The 19834-nt window shown below is 31.5% G+C and overlaps 1 long non-coding RNA gene across 1 annotated transcript; it reads left to right on the top strand.

Annotated features, from left to right (window-relative positions):
- The first annotated feature begins 5465 nt into the window (after positions 1-5465).
- Positions 5466-11818, top strand: LOC143236434 (uncharacterized). Its single transcript, XR_013019555.1, has 3 exons — positions 5466-5638; positions 8505-8639; positions 11611-11818. It is a non-coding gene; the product is annotated as an uncharacterized LOC143236434 (long non-coding RNA).
- The last annotated feature ends 8016 nt before the right edge of the window (positions 11819-19834 follow it).

Here is a 19834-nt window from a genome sequence, read left to right as displayed (position 1 = left end):
CCTCAGAACTCGTGAGTTTTTGGCCAAACACTCGATCACTGTTCTTCCCCACCCTCCCTACTCACCTGACCTTGCACCTTGCGATTTTTTCTTGTTCCCCAAACTCAAAAGACCCTTGAAAGGAAGAAGATTTGAGACGATTCCCGAGATTAAGGCAAATGCAACGAAGGAGCTGGAGGACATTACAAAAGAAACGTACCAGGACTGTTTCAACAAGTGGAAACACCGTTGGGATAAGTGTGTGCGTTGGGGAGGAGAGTACTTTGATGGGGGCCCAGACCTGTAACTTCTAAATAAAGTACATTTTGTTTTATGACGTCAGTCCGCGTATTTTTTGAACAGCCATCATATTTTGAATATTCTAAAATGCACACATCAAACAATTACACATTAATAAAACAAACACACAATATCTTATTGTATGTTTGCTAGAGAGTGTAGGAAAAGATCTAAGAACTTCAAAAAGTTAAGAAACAAAAATTCCTGTGATATGTAGACACAAAGATATTGTAGTAATAAAACTCGGTTTAATACCAATTTAATGAAAAGTCGATGAGAATTACTGAATAATTAATTTCAGTGTTAGTAGTAAGTTATGACGTCCATTCTATTACTCGGGACTTTAACGTCTTTGCTTCATGATCGACTAATTTTGCGAGAAAATATTATAAGTAAGGTGTATGTACCATTAAGCTTGCAGTTTCTGTTTAGATGTTAGAGTAATTTGTGAATTTAGAACTACAACCAATCTCATAATGAACTTGGCCTGTAGTAAACATGTATGAATTAATTAGCTATCGTTACAAATAGTTAATACAAATAATTATTCATATACAAAAGTTTTGAACTCAAAAACAATATTCAGTTTTCTATCTGCTCTGTAACTTAATATTTTATCGATGGTCCAGGTCCACGAAGTGCAAATTACTTTCGTGTTAATAAACAGATGTGCTTCACTTGACAGCCAGCAAGCTTTTTTTTTCTTTGGCTTAACGTGATTTACAATCTACAAGATATTTACAAGATAAATATCTGATGTCCTCGTACAAATATTAAGGTCCAAAATTAATTATTTGAAGTTTAACTTTCGTAATGTTCGAAATCTATAAACGTTTGTGATCAAATTCTGTAGTTTTCTAAAGAATATAGCAAGTGACAGAAAATCCATCTAAATCACCTTAATGAAAAGGTTTAACAAATTTTCAATTTTTTTCATTAATATGACGGTACTAATATATGTCACTGCACAACAAAATTTTTGCTTCTTGAACACTGTTAAGTGTTCCTTATAGATTTTTGGCTGCTGATCACGAAACTCACGTCCAAATTTGCCCATCACGTACCGTTTCATCTAAATCTTGGTTTCACCAGGACATTGCTACAATGAAAAAACGATATCAGGGCAACTGTAATACGTCAATGCTTGCTGACTACTGTTGGACACTGCAACTTGATGCACCGGACATTGAATACAAACGAAAATCAAGAGCAAAACACTTTTAATTATGTTGAACTTAATAGCATATTAGAAACATAAACGCAATTAAATACGTTATTGCCGGTAAACAGTTAACTGTTTCTCAGAGTTGACGTGAAAACCAAAACTATATTTGTGCATACCCACCAGATACCTGTCACAATCAGCAAAAACTTTTCAGGAAGCAAAACTTTTACAAAAAATTGTTGTGCAGTGTGTCCCATAAATGGAGTTTCGAATCTTCCAGTTAAAAACATAGTCTTGATCAGAACTATTTGTGCTGAAAAAATGTATTCGTCGTAACAAGAAGTACGTTTAATACAAGTGAAATACAAAGGTATAAAATAGAAATAACTTTAACAAAGTCAGTGAAGTTACTTTAAATACATAAACTTATAAACAATTACTATTTTTTGTGAATAAGCATAATTTGATTTCGATTTTCTTATTAAAAAGGAAATTCCTTTGTAACTTATCGTTGCATACAATATTTGTAAAATATGAATTGTTTGTTTGTTGGTAAGCACTAACTAAAAATGAGCTATCTCTACTCTGTCCTCCAAGGAAATTTAAAAGCTGAATTTTATCATTATTAACCCATTAATTTAACGCTGTTCCACTTGAATTATGGATTTAATGTAGCTTAGTATAAGAGAATATATACTGGTTTTAATATCAGGCGAGTGTTTACTTTTGGAAAGAAATGATATCATCGTTTGAACGAGATTAATCGCTTAGATTATAAAATTGATATTTTTCTTCGATTAAGCTTCTTATAATTCTTGGATCTTAAGCAGATCAGATAGAGAAAATGATAACGTAAGTTAAAATGAAATCTTACACTGTCAACTGAAAGTTTAGTGAATTTTATTTGCTACTTGGTACATGTTATTACTTGTCTGATAATGTTGTTTTTTTTAACTAACGTTACTTTTATTTATACATACGAAGTAACAGCACATAGAAAATGTTCCACAATCATAAATAATCATTAATATAAAGCTGTTACAATCTAAGTATCATTTTGTTCCTTGAACCAGATATGGTACCATAAGAACTGAAATTAAAGTAGGGTAAACGAAACTAAACACAACATAACATAAAAGAATATCCTAAAGGCCATATCCAAATGTCTATAGCTACTGAAAACGGCTCAAGTCTTGAACATTTCTTTCAAAGAATACTATGATGGCCACTATATTAGAACTTTTTAAAGTTGACTTACAAGGAACAAGTATATCTTTCTCTAGATATTTCGACAGCGGTTCATCAAGTATTATTAAGAGATTAATACTGAAGGTTAATCATATTTAATAAGAACAATGTTTCAGGTCCCATGCGCTCTATCGTCGACAGTGCTCAATCTAATGGTTATTATTGGTATTATGATTTATATTGCAATAAGCTTCTGCTAATAATGATGGGTCAACTTTTATAGTGTAGGTCAATTTCACTGGAGAGAAATTAATAGAATTAACGAGTGTATGAGGGCGAATCAGATTAAGTTATAACATTTTTTACTGAAAAAAAACTCATTGTTTTCGAGATGTAATTAGAAACGTATAAGCATCCATCACCTTTAAATTATTGTTTGTTGTTTTGTTGATCATTACACGATATCCACACCTTTGTTGCTTATGAACACGAGAGAATTATGGTTCCAATTCATATAGTAATTTTAAATACAAACGTTATTGCTTAGGGTAACCCACTAACTTTATACTAATGTCACTGAAGAAACTGCCTTTGATTTCCTTGCCTATCACTATCATTTCATTGAAGCAGCAGAATTACTGGTTATCACTTCTAGTTCTGGTTCAATTTTGAGTTTTAAGTATTTTTTGTCATAGCCCAGTAACTGTATGCGAACCAGTTAGCCCAGCAGTAGAGGGTTAAAGTAGTTGAAACTTTTTGTATCTATACTGTTCTCATAGAATAACACAAAGTGTTGGTGGTATGTGTTGTTAACAAAACATCTTCCGTTTAGTTTTATCAGTAACAGAATTAAAGAAGACTTTGTGAGAAAATTTTATTTTCTATTCTGCAACTGCTAATTTCAGAAACAAAACTGTATGTGCAAACATTTCTTGAAGTGTCTTATGTCCGAAGTAAATTTTGAGTGTTGCATTTCTTTAAATATAGTTTTAAGAATAAAGTTTTGTAATCGTTTAAGTACAAAACGACAGTGATTGGTTCAAAGTAAGTATTTTTACACAAAGAAAAATTATTTTTACTGCTTTTTTTCACTTATAACACAAGCATAAAATCAAAACATTTTTTTTCTAAAGTGGATATTTTGTCGGGTTTTATGAAGTGAATTATTAAAATAATTATATGTGTTGGTTTTTTAAAATACAAAATGAAAATTTTGAAAAAATATTATTTGTTGACAATTTCATATAAATAGGGGTTCATCAATGAAAGTACAGTGAAATAAAACCACAAACGTCAACGTAAAAATCAATATTATTTTCAACAACAATTTTTACTGCTGATGTTTAGAAAACAAAATTCTGAATTATGAACAGATCAATAAGACATATGCTTAATATGACACAGCGAGTTTTACGTTTGGCCCATCCAGTATGAAATGAATTACATTTTACCTCTTCAATAACTCTGGTAAGTTTAATGAACAATAAACACAATTCTCTTTACTGGGTTTACCAAATCTAGTTTTAATTCACAACGTATCCCTGGAAAAGATTTGCAGAGTGCCTACTTTTGGAATATATTGGTTAAAATAGCTAATCAAATGAACCAATGATTATGTTAAGACATGTATAAAGTATTCTGAATAATGTATATCAGTGTATAAGGTATAGTGCATGACGTTCCTTTTTTATGGAGAACAATGTACAGAACAGTTGTCAAGATGTAAAGTTATTCAACAGAAACAGAAGTATAGATAAATAGTAGTGCTTACTAGTTATAATATCCGTTTGTTACGCAAATGTGCACAATGTGCTATCTTGGCTGAATCCATCACGAGGTTGGAGTTCATACTTTTAGCATTATATTCCCTCAATCTCTCAGGAAAATCATCGTGGAAAGTACCAACTGTCTTGTTGTTCGGAAAATCGTTAATGAAAGGCATTCACAATTTACCGAGTTTAGAGAATAAATTTATATCGTTGTAAATTGTTATCGTTTTCATGCATTTTTCATCTTATAAAAATATCTATTTATTTTTCTTATTAACAATTCCTGATTATTTTTGCAATTAAGTACAGAATAATAAATGTACTGCACTTTGGATAACATGGATGAAATACGAATTAAATATAATACAAAAAGTGAAATGAGGTTAGGAAACCATTTAACTATAATTTTATTTCGTTAAATATACGCATAAATATAACCCAACAGTTTAATGTATTTTCTAAATTAAAAATTCCAAGACTCCAGGCAGTCTAACCAGACATCTATACATTGATATTATAACTTTGTGCATGGAAGTACATAATGAGAATATGATGATTTTGAGCACAGTTGTTAATAAAATTTTATTTTTACTTCTTCAAGAACATATGAAAGCTAAGATACGTAGTCAAAATATGCATTATTGCATAAATATTTTGAATATTCTAAAATACGTATATCAAACAAGCACACATATCTTAATATATGTTTGCTACAGGATGCAGTAAAAGATCTAGGAACTTCATGAAAGTTCAGGAACGAAAAGTTCCCTTAATATGTAGGAACAAAGGTATAATATTAATAAGACTCGGTTTAGCACTACGTTAATGAGAAGTCAAAGAGAATCACTGATTCATTTATTTCAGTGATAATAGTGAGTTCAGTTACTTGGGAATTTAACGTCTTTACTTGTTGATTTATTTAATTTTGAGAGGAAATATTATAAGATGTATGCACAATTGGCTTTATCATGGTTAGGGGTCTAGTGACATCACAGCGCGATGATGTGAGTGCTATTTATAGCGAGCGCACGTGGACCCAAAATGTACGGGCAAACAAACCGGCTTTTTGGCTGCCAGAATAGCGCACGCAGGGTGATTTTTAAGAATAAAATTGTTGGAAGAGGATGTTCCAGGAGCCAAATTTTGTTATGAATCAACATTCAAATACTCAGCTGAAAAGATGGTTGTAATGTCGTCGGCTCCCAGTCACAGGAAATCGCGCGATTCTGTTAGAAAGGTAAGGTGGCTTTATCAATGATTTTTTTTTTTATTCATACAAGTTACATTCAATTTTCCATCATCCTATGTAACGTTAAAAACATATACTCAATGGAAAGAAACTAGTCTGTTTTTATATACATGAAATCGACTCAGAGCAAGTAATAACTGATCCGCAGACTTGTTACACAGGTATAATTAACTGAATTGTGATTGCTCGCATTTGTAGCAGTTTAACAATAGAGTTTCTGTCTTTTTGGCCCAAACTCGCTGTTAATTTCGGAACTTATTTCATATACTAGTACATTGTATATTCAAAACCCATTTTTCTTGAAAGAATGAATGTTATTCCTGTGATATTTGATATCACAAAACACTGAACAATAACAATACATTAGTTCACTTACGCTCCTCTTTTTAATACCTACCCAGTATAAAGAGTTGTACATGATGAGGAATAAGACTTTTCTCATTGGTAGAAGATCAGATGACAGAGAAACTTGGGTAGTAACTTGATCCATAGTTTTCATAGACGATATTTGATTAGGGACTATAAAACCCAACTGTCTTTTTGTATCTCATAGTGTTGTTACTGGGAATGTTTGCCCGGTTTGTATTTGCGCACGCACACTGGTGCATTACATTATGATCTAAAAACAACACAAATCTACAAACCTGATAAGACCTATTAGGCTTGCAGTTTCTATTGAGATGTTACGTTAGTTTGTGAATTTAGGTCTACAATCTATCTCATAATCATCTTAATTAATTTCTTAAATAAATCGTTATCGTTATAAGTGGTTAATGGAAATAATTATTTACATAAAAATTTTACGAACTCACAAATGGTATTCATTTTATCTCTGGTCTGGAACTTAATATTTTATCGATAGTCCAACTCCAAGAGGCGTAATTTTCATGTTTATACCCAGATATTATATCATTAGCTAGTTCTATTCTTGTTTCGCCTAAGCAATTTGCAAGCTAGAAAACAGATATATCTATATATAAGAAAAATATTTAATGTCCTCGTAGAAATGCAATAATAATATCAATACAAAAGTTACAAAACTGTAGTTAAAATTTAATTGAACATGAATTTTCAGCACGGGGGTTCTTCAAAATCTATATTTAACAATAAATATTAAAAAGTAGTCACACGTACACTTATAAGACGCTTATAGCTACTTTCAATAAAACTTTACATCTAACTAATTAACCTTGTGTAAAGAGAAAAGAAACTCAAATTTTTAACTCCTAGTTTGATCAATTAATTTTGTGTTTACTAAATTACACGAAGATTATTTGCACATAGCCATTTCCAATTTGAGCTGATGAGTTAGAGAGAGAAGGCAGCTATTTAATTAACCCATCGCTAAATCCTGAGCTATTCTTATCTGATTAAATCGTGGGATTTGACACTCACTCTTACAATGCACTCAAATCCTCGATACAGCAACGAGTCTCGTATCTTAAACCCTAATATTTACTGATCAGATGTGCTAGCCATAAGAAAATGTCTAATCAATCAGATATAAGAAAATATGTTTGTTTATTTTAATGTTACAATTTTACTTGGAACAGTAAAAATGAAATGCACTTCTTCAGGTTATTACATCTCACACTGGAGTTCAGGAAGGATCTATTTCCAGCCCATTACTTTGTTTATGAAATTAATATTACAAGAAGTTAAATGTTAGCAATAACGATTCGTTTCTGTAAATTGATGAAATAGCAGTTCAAGTCACCATTAAAAAAACTTTAGTAGGAACAAATAATGGATGGATCAATTAATTGTATGGTGCGAGAAATAGGGTTGTCGTGAACAGAGATGGGGGAAAAAAAGCAAATTTAATATATTTTTACATATTTGTTTAATTATTTTACTCTCTGTCTTTTACCCTTATTTTATAATACTTTCAAGCCTCGTGATGTTTAAATGGGAATCTTAATATGCTAACTATTCTCTTGAATGCTCATAGAAATGTTGCAAACATTTTCGGCAAAAATTCTTAACGGAAGTACTATGAAAGAAAAAAGAGGATGAGTGGTGAAGCCATACCGAGGATTGAGCTTTCAAAAATATGCAATGAAGCAAAAAACATTAAGCCACTATAAATTAAAAAATAGATGCAACCAGTTATATTGGAAGTCGCATATAATACGAAAGTAAACTTTATATTTAAAACTTGAGGTTCACGCAAATTATCCATGTTCGAAAGTAGATCGTTTACAGAAATCGAATACTCTTGAAACATAATTCACTACAAATAGAAATATTAGAAACGTATCGGTGTATAAAATCATTATAATCTTGTTTGAAGATAAAATAGTCATTTATGTGACAAGGTACTTTCACCTTAATGTACTAAATCTATCATTATTAACTGGAACTTCAGTGAATTCGGCTTGCTAGTTGGCACGTATTATTACTTGCTTTATACATATTTTCAGAAAAACAATAAACAAATCTAATATTACTTTTATTTGTGTACCTATTCAACAATCCTAAATAATCATTAATATAAACTTGTTACAATCTAGAAATCAATTCATTCCTTGAACCAGACGTGGTACTATCAGAACTAGACAGGTAGTAGTTTAAATCAGATAAAATACAACTTACCTAGAGTGAGTGTAACTATTTGAATCATACCTGACTTTTTCACATTCGATGGAGGAGAAACTAAACTTTGAGAGAAAGTAAGTTGCTCTTATAATTCACATACTATATTATTACAATCTGAATGTGACAGGTTTTTAAAGCCAGCCATGACAACATCATGATATTTGAGCTTAATACTGAATGAAATGTCATTCTTGTTTGAGTTAAACCAAACACTTGAAGTATGTTTGAATTGATTAATATTTGATGGTTGTTTAAGGGATAATTTTGATGAAGAAAAGAGAAAATCAAGGAGAAAGGCATTAAACTTGAATTTCTTCACGTGGAGTTAGTGGAGCTCATACCTGTTTTCGTTAAGTTAGAGGATACGTCAATTGGGAATGACAGAAAGTCTGTAAGAGAGTTTAGAGTATTTTAATTAGATGCCATTATTTATTACATACCACATACAATACAAATAGTAAAAGAATATGTCTTTGCATCTTGTTTAGCCATAAAACATTTATTTTCTAACTGTTCAATTTTTATATATATATGTTTTCTTTTATAAAATAGCTCATTATTAAATTAATGAGACATTCTATGAAAGAAGGTATATCGACAAAATATTGGTATTTTATGTGAATGTTCAGTAAGTTGTAAGTTTTTATTGTTTATTTATTGAATTTCGTACAGAGATTTCGAGAGCTAGCTGCGCTAGCTGTCCCTAATTTTGAAGTGATAGACCAAAGAAAAAGGAAGCTGTCCTGCATTGTCCACTGCTAACTCTTGTGTCACTTTTTTTACCAGTAAATAGTAAGATTGAATCTAAGGTCACAAGTCTCGCTGAAAGGGCGAACGAGTCGATTTCTATAACCTCCAGGCCAATATGTCCATGTCAGGCCGATTTGTTGTAAATGTCCTTGATTATTATTAGTTAACATCATAAAAAAAAAACTTTTCAAGATTCATAACTGAAGTTAAACATGAAATATACTAACTTTGAATAAACTATTATTTCATTGATGTGCCTAGTACTTTAGTTTGTCTATTGTGGAGCCTAAAGTTAATGTACGAAATATTATTTTCTGCGCCTACCATGGGTACCGAAATATGATTTTCAACATTTTAAGCCTTCAGGTTTAACACTGGACCACAGATGGACGAGCCTAATATTATTAACAGTATTGTATAATTAACAGTTTCTGTTGGACCTATATCAAATCAAATCATGCACCTACTTTAAAATATCTTTCTTTATTAATAGTTACATTGACTAAACTAGCGAATAAGGTATCTTGCTTTGTATTAGTTTAAGTTAAAGAATAAGAGAATGTATTAAATTAGAAATTAAAGTGAAACAAATTGCGTTAAAATTAAAAATAATATAGAACTGTGAACTGCTGTCAAATTTTTACATGTTTTACAGTAATTCCTATACGCTGAATCCGAAAATTACATCAATTTTCTCCATCACCTGCAGATTTTTCACAAAATGTCATATATGGTTTAAACATAAGTGAATAATTTCAAAGAAATTATATTAAAATGTTGATAACCACTGATTATAGATTCCTTTAGAGCAATGGCGATGTGAAAATTTTTATAGATCATTCTAAAACCAAAACATAACCACCATTATAATGAAAAATATGTCTACTGTGGTAAAATAAATTATAATTTATTATAAGTATCAGTTTTTTCTTCTCAGTTTGTAAAAAAATCCTCATATGATAGCAAAAAAATAATTTTAAGAATTCGCTGAATTATGGAAAATTCGTTATTAAGACCAAAATAACTTTTATGAAAGTTTAAATTCGCAGGCCTGTGTAATCCTTACGAGTAATCAAATGTTTTTTTGTTTGGGAATTTCGCACAAAGCTACTCGAGGGCTACCTGTGCTAGCCGTCCCTAATTTAGCAGTGTAAGACTAGAGTGAAGGCAGCTAGTCATCACCACCCACCGCCAACTCTTGGGCTACTCTTTACCAACGAATAGTGGGATTGACCGTCACATTATACACCCCCACGGCTGGGAGGGCGAGCTTGTTTAGCCCGACGCGGGCGCGAACCCGCGACCCTTGGATTACCAGTCGCACGCCTTACGCGCTAGGCCATGCCGGGCCTCGTAATCAAATCAAACAGCTAAACTGGTTGACTAAATAGCACTAGGGGTTCACAAGATTAGTAGCTTAAATATAATATATACAAAAAGTGAACTTCACTTTGTAGCTGACCAAACACAAACGTGATTCACGAATATCTGAAAATATGTCCGTTTCACAAGTTAATTGTAAAACAGTCTCATGTGCAGAGAATAATGTGGACGAGTCTTGCTAAATAAAATACAAAGAGTGTAAAATATGCACAAGACCTTAACCAGAATGATTATGTTCACATTTATCATATTAGAAAAATTAATGCAGGGAAGTATATGGTAATTGTATGATAAAAATAGATACTGCAGTACCACTTGAGATTGAGTTTTGTTATAATTTTTATTTTATGTTGGAAAATGTTTGCTTTTGTGAGTTCTGAATCATTAATTTTAGTAAATCATAACATTTTAGTCGTTGTTTTGAATTAAACACAAAGCTACTCGGTGGGCTATCTGTGCTCTGCTCATCACGGATATCGAAACCCGGTTTTTAGTGTTGTAAGTCCGCAAGCATACCGCTGAGCCACTGGTGAGCATATTTTAGTCAGCGATGCACCTGATATTAAAAATTGCATTCCTAAGGAGTTTCCTTGCTACAGAAAGACCTGTTTTGATTTTTCTTTTATGTAGAACTAATAAAGTGTCAATATTTTGAATGTTTACAGAATTTTGTTGATCTGAATATAATATACCATTATCATATTTTACATGTATTTTAAGAATTCTTGTGTTTCCTTTATTGGATATCCTGTCATCTAGTACTGAAGTATGTATAAAATTAAATATCTAATAATATCAGTTTCTACATATGTAAAAACGTATGTTATATATTTTATACAATGGATCTTGTTTATATTACTTATAATCTTTTTTTACCGAAAAAAATCAGTTATCTTCTTCATGTGGGAGATTTTTTTTAGGTGAAACACAATAACTTCGTATCAATACACGATCGTGATTCATTGACGCTGTTTAATTAAATGTTTTCAGACATGTACTGAAATAACTGTCTTTTCATGCATATTGAACTATTGATTGCCGATATTTGCTAAAATGAGATATTTGCTCTATTAGCAGATTCTCCAGTTAAGCGTCTAAATGTTTTTAAAAGCTTGATCAAACTAAAGTTAGCTTTTTTAATATTTTGATTCACAGCACTATATTTTGGACAATACCATATTTTCATTCTGTTTTATTTTTCCAAATCTCGTACCCACACTCCCCTGTAGGTCAGCGATAAGTTACGGATGTGAACACTAAAAGTCTAGTGCTTTCTAGGTGAACAATTCTAAGTTAGTGCGGATACGCTTGAACCTTATGCAATCTTTCTTGGCCATTTTGCTCGGGGACAAGATATCGATCTACTATATCTTCTACAATCGCTCAGAACCTGTCAGAGGATTTCTACTAGCAGTTCCAAACGATATTTCCAAACTACAATAGGTATGTAAAACAGTTAACACAATCCACAAAGTAAATGTATATTATTATTATTTGTAAGTTGATGAGAGTATTCTTACCATTTTTATTTAAAAACATCTTAGATAGAATTACCAAATTATTGTGAATATTACTGGTTTCAATCTTTTTAATATCCTTGCTGTTAAAAATAAAAAAAACAAGTTATCTTGGTATTGAAAACTGTACACGAGCTAAAATTAATTCTTGGAAACTTTCGTAAACGAACGAGAATTATAAATCAATGTAGAAATTCGAACAATTCGCTACAGAGTCAATTAGCCTTAAGTTTTATGCTGGCCTATTTTTGTTAGCACAAATTATATGTATATAACTGATCTCAAATGACACAGTATAATTAATAATGAAACTTAAAACCTGCAAATGAAGGAAACAAGGTTGGAGGTACTGTTGTACATTTATTTTAGTGACTATGTTTGTTTTCGTGTAGTTTTCATTTTTGCATGCGACGCAACTCTCAAATTGCAGATGGAGTGCTCTAACTACCTATCCATTCCAGACCGCTTCCCGTTTTAGCTAATATATGTGTGTATGTGAGTAGGAGTATGCGTTTTTATATGTATGTAAATTTCAAATTAAACAAAACCTCTTAAGGCCAAAAGTGTAATTGTATCTGAAATATGTCGAGAGATGACCAAGATATTAGCCAAAAGTTTGTGCTTGAAAAAAAAACAACAAACAACTCGGAAACATTCTATGGACCGCTACGTCGTGGCTAAAACCGAACTCATACTACTAATCTTCAATATCGCATCTTACAGCAACTTATCCAAAAATGCTTGACCTAATGAGCAGTGTCTCGGGTTGGAGATCGGAAAATTCAAGATTGGTTCACCTCTGGGCTTTGTACGTTTAATTTGATTCAGATAATCGAATTTTGACATGAGTCGATGAATGCTCTGATCAGTAGTTAAAAGTAAAAGACGGTTATATCTAATATTTTGCAAGTGTGTTGCCTACTCAGTTAGCCTGTGTCACATAAGGTGTCATCCAAGTTCAATATATCAAATACGTAAAATATTTCTCCACCTTATTTCCAAGTCAACAGAAGTCTTTTGAAATAGTAGTTTTAAAGTGTACATCCGCTGAAATGCAAATCTAGTGACCTAAACCAAATATAGGTAACTGTCTGAAACTATGCATATATATTTGAAATACCTATGATCCAATTTTGAAGAAGCCAAACATGGCATAGTTCTTAACGTCACGAGTTTCTGTATTTGATTATTCCAATTCACATTTAGTTGCTTTGTAAACGCGCTCTGCACTTTGAGGTTGTAGTATCGTTGTAAGACTAGTGGTCAAGCCTAGGAGTTAGCGGTGGCTTTTGCTAACTAGCTGCTTAAAGTCTGCCAATTAAAAATTACAAAATGATTACGCGCCCTTAGCCCTTTTGCAGCTTTAAGTGAAAACTGAAATAAACCAATTTCGAAAAAATATAAAGAAATTGATTGAACTAGCATTTTAACACATGGGAACTGAATTATCTAATTTTGAGTCACTACCAAAACCATCGGGTAAGTCTAATAGAAGTACGTTGTGCTTTCAAAACATTCTCCAACTGTTATGCGTGAGATGTTTTAAATTGTTTGATAAGTTAATAATAACGTCGGTTAGTATATTCTCGATTACTTGAAACTTTTGTTTGGAGTTAAAATTTTGAACCCAAAGTTCATATAGAGTGCAGTCATGCTACTTGTAAGAAATACCATAATTTAGGATATTATGTATCTAATATGTATTTTATTAGTAAAACTGCTTTATTGGACTAGGATCAATTGTCATTAATAGTAAATAATGAATCTAAATTACTAGGACTGTTACAACTGTATTCATTTATCAGATGAGCGATTACAGTAACGAAAGTAACATATTAGTAAAATACGGGGTGTTCGGAAAATCACTGTGCACTTATATATTTATTAGCAGACATGTTTCAATATAGAATACAGCAGGTAAATATGAATGACAATTATAAACAATGTTGAAAGTGATCCTCGTTGGCATCGATATAGGCCTGGATCCTTCTTATTTTGTTTCTAAACACCGCAATCAGTTGCTGGCTTGAAATAGACTGAATAAAATATGATTACAAAACTGTACAGTGACTTTCCGAACACCCTGTATAATGACATTGAGAGCGGTTAATTGGTCGTGACCACAAGGTGTCAGTAAAACCAAAGAGACTTATTCTAATTTCTGTCAGATTCGTACGGTTGAGAGTGAACTGGTCAACATCAATAAAATTTGCAACGTTTGTGTGAATAAGGAAAGCACGTCTAATCATACATTGTCATAAGATAAATACTTAATATACTCAGAAATAACTTAGACGAAATGAAATTAAGAAATTCGTATATACCTCATAAGGAAATATAAGTTTTTTGCTATCAGGTGGATTTACAAAATCCAAGTTATTTTAATATTTGTTTAAAATTAAGTATAAGGTTACACAATGGGCTATCTATACTCTGCTCACCATTGATATCGAAAACCGACTTCCAGCGTTGTAAGTACGCATACGTAGATTTTATGAAGATAGCTTTTATTAAGTTGTTGTTGTTTTGAATTAAGCACAAAGCTACACAATGGGCTATCTGTGCTCTGCCCACCACGGGTATCGAAACCGGATTTTAGCGTGTAAGTCCGCAGACATACCGCTGAGCCACTGGGGGGCTCTTTTATTACAGAAGATTGTATTTGATTATATATATAAGCAAAAGAAGTACGACAAAAAATTAAAAAATTTATCAAGACAAGTATTGATCTATGTATACCCAACCTAGCTAGCTCTAGTAATATAGGAAGGTTTAACGCTACACAACATATTGAAACAAGAAAGTCTAATTTACAACAACAGAGTTAATTAAAAATTTAAAACGTTTGATCTCCACTTTGGCAAATCACTGTAATTTTCTTTGTTTCCTTTAAGAATTTATATTTTTGTACGCTAGCAATATTAATTCGATTTTATTACTCATTAAGATCTTTTGGCCAAGCGCGTAAGGCGTGCGACTCGTAATCCGAGGGTCGCGGGTTCGCGCTCGCGTCGCGCTAAACATGCTCGCCCTCCCAGCCGTGGGGGCGTATAATGTGACGGTCAATCCCACTATTCGTTGGTAAAAGAGTAGCCCAAGAGTTGGCGGTGGGTGGTGATGACTAGCTGCCTTCCCTCTAGTCTTACACTGCTAAATTAGGGACGGCTAGCACAGATAGCCCTCGAGTAGCTTTGTGCGAAATTCCAAAACAAACAAACAAACAAACAAACATTAAGATCTTTACCAATTTAATCTCAAGTCAAATTATATGCTCAAAACAGCGCATCGTCAGTTTTGTATATATATATATATATACATACAATTATGCTTTTCTGTGTAAAAAGAAATTATTGGAATTTCAGACTAAAGAATTCTGTGGAAAAATTGGAGCAAAACGTTTGTCATTTTTTTACGCTTGTCTGGAAAAATCAGTTACTTACTTGGATGAATATTTGTTTAAATAATGAAAATTTTGATTCACTCCATAAACATTCATATAGCGATTTAAAAGCTGTATAAGTAAAGTAAGTTTCAGTTTTGCTCAGCCAATACTTTGCGATAGTCATTGTTAATATTCAGACATTTTAAAAGTGATTTTAAACGGTTTGGTTTTTATGGCCGCCATTTTGTTTCACCATGATCCTCAATCTTCAGTACAACATTTCTTAATAATATGATACACTTGTAAAAACATAAGAAAACCCAAACCAATACTGTATAAAATAGGTTTATATAATATATAACCATGCTTATATATTTCATTTATAAGTTATAATAGATCTAAATATATGAAAGTCTAATCTACATAGTTAGTGTTTTATTTAGCTTACATACTTAAATTTCAGAACATGGCTTACAGAACGAGATTTATTTGTTATTATTTGTACTCATTAACATAGATTATAATTTCTACAGAAAATTAATTTCAGTGCTAAAATAACAGATTATCTAAATGATTAATTTAAGAAGCAAATTATCCTATAACTGTGACCATTTCTGAAATAAAAACTTTGAATAAAGTGATATCTCACTTGCAAATTCCTTCTTTTGAAAATCACATAAGATTTTCGCACAGCACAATATATTTGTTCCAACATTAGTATTTTCAAAGGAGAAAGAGGAAAGACTTATGCAGAAAGTCTTTAAAAAGAAAATTTCACATCATGCTGTATGTTTGTGTGCAACTTCTATGTCATCTGACACCCCAATGCTTTTTAATTGCTGCTTTAATAATTTAACCCTTAGCAGTCAAAATTTCATATAAAAGAAGTTTTATTCTGAGGATCATCTGTCAGGTTGTTATGTTCTGTCCCATAAAAACGTAACAAAACCTAGGTTTCCATTATTACCAAGATTACAGTCGTATTCTTTCCAACACCAATAGTTACCATGATTGTTGAGCCGAAAAAGGATACCACTGCCTGTGTATAATTATTATGTAATATGAAGAGTGTGCCAGCATCAGAGGGTTACATTACTACTATGTAATAGATATATCTGAGGATTAATAACTATTAAATAATAGACACTAGAGGGTGATTATGTAATAAATACAACGAAAAAGCGCTAAAAGGTACATTGTTAGGGCCATAAAGTGACACCAGAAGCACATTGATTTGTTGAGCTTGCAGAGAGTCCATGAACGAATAACAAGAAGGTGAAATAGACCAAAATTACATCTATTGTGTGATAACAGTCAATGTCTTAATATTAATATTTTATCTAATTTACATAACATTATCCTACAATTATCAAAATTACAGATTCCTTTATAAGTAAATAATTAAAACTGCTATTTTAATCTTATCAAATTTATAATTTTTGCTCATATTTTGCATATGTTTTACAAAGGCAGATAATGATACTAAAGACAATGTTACCATAGTTTGTAGGATTACAAATTAACCAACAATCTTTTACCTTATTTGCATAGCATTCTATTTACAAATATATGTTCTGAAAAGGATTGATTTTTCTTGATATCATCTGTAATTGTCATTCATTAATTTAACTATTTCATAATTGGAGCCCAGTTAAATGTATTTCTGCGCACGTCACTGTGTTACATTCAAAATTTAATTAAACATCCTGGCTATAAATGCACATGAATGCAATTAATATTATAATGTATTTTATGATTTGAAATTTCATTTTATCTATGTTTTAAGTCCTTTAAAACTACTTAAGACTTTAGACATTTTGTCATGTAACCAATGAGCTGTGAATGTTCTCTACTTTGGCTCTGAGTATCCACAATAATACAACAGTAGTTAATCAGAAATAACTTTAGACAATAAATTGCTTACATAACCTTTTGACTCTTTCATTTCAAAGTTCTCTGAATTAATGCCATTGAAATAAGTAATTATTTTTTCAACCCCTGACAAGTGCCACTCGCTCCTTCATAACCTACATGTTGATGTTATATACACATGTTTATATCCATTACAAGAGAAATCATTTTGCACTATAATCTACTAACAGTTATTTTTTAATTGGTGTGTAATTGTCATCTCAGATTACATGTAATTGACTCAAGTATTATTGGATGCATGATCAACTATAGAACTTATAGTTGTTTTTACCTTACTTTGTTATAATTTTAGATACAGTTTAAATTAAATTTGGGTTTTACTATTATATTTCAGTTAATTATATATTAGTTATTTTTTAAATGTGTTATTAAATGGTTGAGCATTTTTAAAATACACGTCATTCTTTGTATCCATTCTCAAGGCTTATGATATCAGATCTGAACAAAATGTTTGCTAAAGGTTGCACACATCTCCCAAAACACTAATATGCCTTGGGGGTTCCGTTGACTTTTGTCAAGATGAGTAAGAGGTGGTGTGTGTATTTTCTTATAGCAAAGTCACATCAGACTATCTGCTGAGCCCACCGAGGGGAATCGAACACCTGATTTTAGCGTTGTAAATCCGTGGACTTACCGCTATACTAGCGGGAGGCATAAGAGGTGGTAAAGGACAAGCTAAGAAAATATAACATTAAAAATTAACTATATATGGAGATACCTCAAATTAAAAATTTAAGAAAAGGAAAATATTTAATGATATTCGAGGAAAATTAGAAGATATGTGTTTTTTCTTTTATTTCATAATTTTAATTTCTTCATTGGATTGAACGTTAATGATAATAGCTGTAGTTAGTAACATGACAGAGATGTTGTTGTTTTGAATTAAACACGAAGCTACACAATGGGCTATTTGTGCTCCGCCTACCACGGTTATCCGAAACCCGGTTTTGAGGGTTGGAAGTCCGCAGACATACCGCTGAGCCACTGGGGGCCTACGAGAAAGAAAATGAAAACTAAGAAATAAACATTTATCTTGGAAGCTTTTCGCATTCTATTTGGAAGTTCTATAAATTAAGCAAATAAAATATGAAAAGTATAATAAAAAGGAAAGTATTTTTATATTTAAAAGGAAAATCACCTTGTACTAAAATTGTACCTTGTACTAAAATTTTAATGGCTTGAATGCAAATAACTACGATATAAAAATAACATGTTTTTAGCAAAATAACTTGATTATAATAAGTCATTCACTGTGTAGTAAGTAGTAAGTAGTTACGATATTTAGTAAAAGCTTACTGGTTTTTGGATGAATACGTTAAAAAATATTACAGTTAATGCATGTATTGCTGTACAAGTGAAATTCGTGGCTCGATTTCAGCAAATTGCACGAGACCACTGCAAAAGGGTTAATATATTATCTTAAATATTCACTAATTTGGCTTAATCAATTAAATATACCTTATTCCTCTACCCATATAACTATGATTTTTAAACGTCAGTTGGTTGAGGTAGTCAGAAACCATGGCTTGTATTCATCTTACGTTGACATCCATTAATAACTTAATTGTACTCTGTTAAGGTTAAAAATCAAATGCCAGATATCTATATGTGGCCCACCAGTAGCAAAACAGTATGTCTGCGAACTCACAGCGCATGGTGGGCAGAGCGCAGATATCTCATTGTATAGCTTTGTGCTTAATTCTAAACAAATAAATAAATACTTACGTGTTCAGTTTAGTCTTTTATCACAGATTACCAAGATCTATAAATAATCTATCTTCTTCAGGATGCAACTATTTACGAATATCAGCATTACTTAGCTTACATATTTTAGGCTGTGTTTTTCAAATTTATCTAAGGGACAAATTCTGCTGATAGATCGATATCCTTTGATATTTATATTTGAGAATAATCGAAAGTTAAACATGAATGAACAATGAGATATTAGATAGCCAAGTTCAAATGAACTCTCATACAAGTGTAGCACAATTTAGTAAGCACAGAGTTATTGTATGTTTTCTTCTCATTTAGGCTCTCTCACTGACCTAAGTTTGTGCATTAGTCATTTGGTAGTCAATGATCTCGACTTTAGAATCAACGCATTTTATTGTCATGTAATATTTGAACAAAATAAAATCGAGTCCTAACATATTTAGTCTGATATATAACAACACAGAACATCGACTGTAATTATGAAAATTAGATATTTCTCATACAGATATTAAGAATCTGTCAGAGAATGTGTTATATACTGTGATGTTACGTTACTATATCATTAAAACAACAAATACGATGACTACCATAATGGACGTTTTCAATATGGTGATATATCAGGCTATTATGAAATTTAGGGTTTTCATGTGCAAACTTGAAATTAGATTTTTAGTGGCTGAAAGAGATGCATTGTCATAACATTGTCAGAATAATGTAGTACATTGTCTCGTTCTTTTCAAGCTAACTTTATTTTTCTTTTTTCAGAAACTAAATCATATATTTATTGATTTTTATCACCAAATGTTCGTGTAATTTTCTTGTACAAGTTCAACCCTGGTTAGAATGTGGCGACAGTAGCTCATAATGTCAATTATACATTTGATGATGGCACAGATATTGAGCACAGCG

This window comes from Tachypleus tridentatus, chromosome 2, assembly GCF_004210375.1.
Source record: "Tachypleus tridentatus isolate NWPU-2018 chromosome 2, ASM421037v1, whole genome shotgun sequence".
Lineage (NCBI taxonomy): Eukaryota > Metazoa > Arthropoda > Merostomata > Xiphosura > Limulidae > Tachypleus > Tachypleus tridentatus.
Note: the sequence above shows the minus strand (reverse complement) of the source record. Positions and strands in the feature narration are given on the sequence as shown.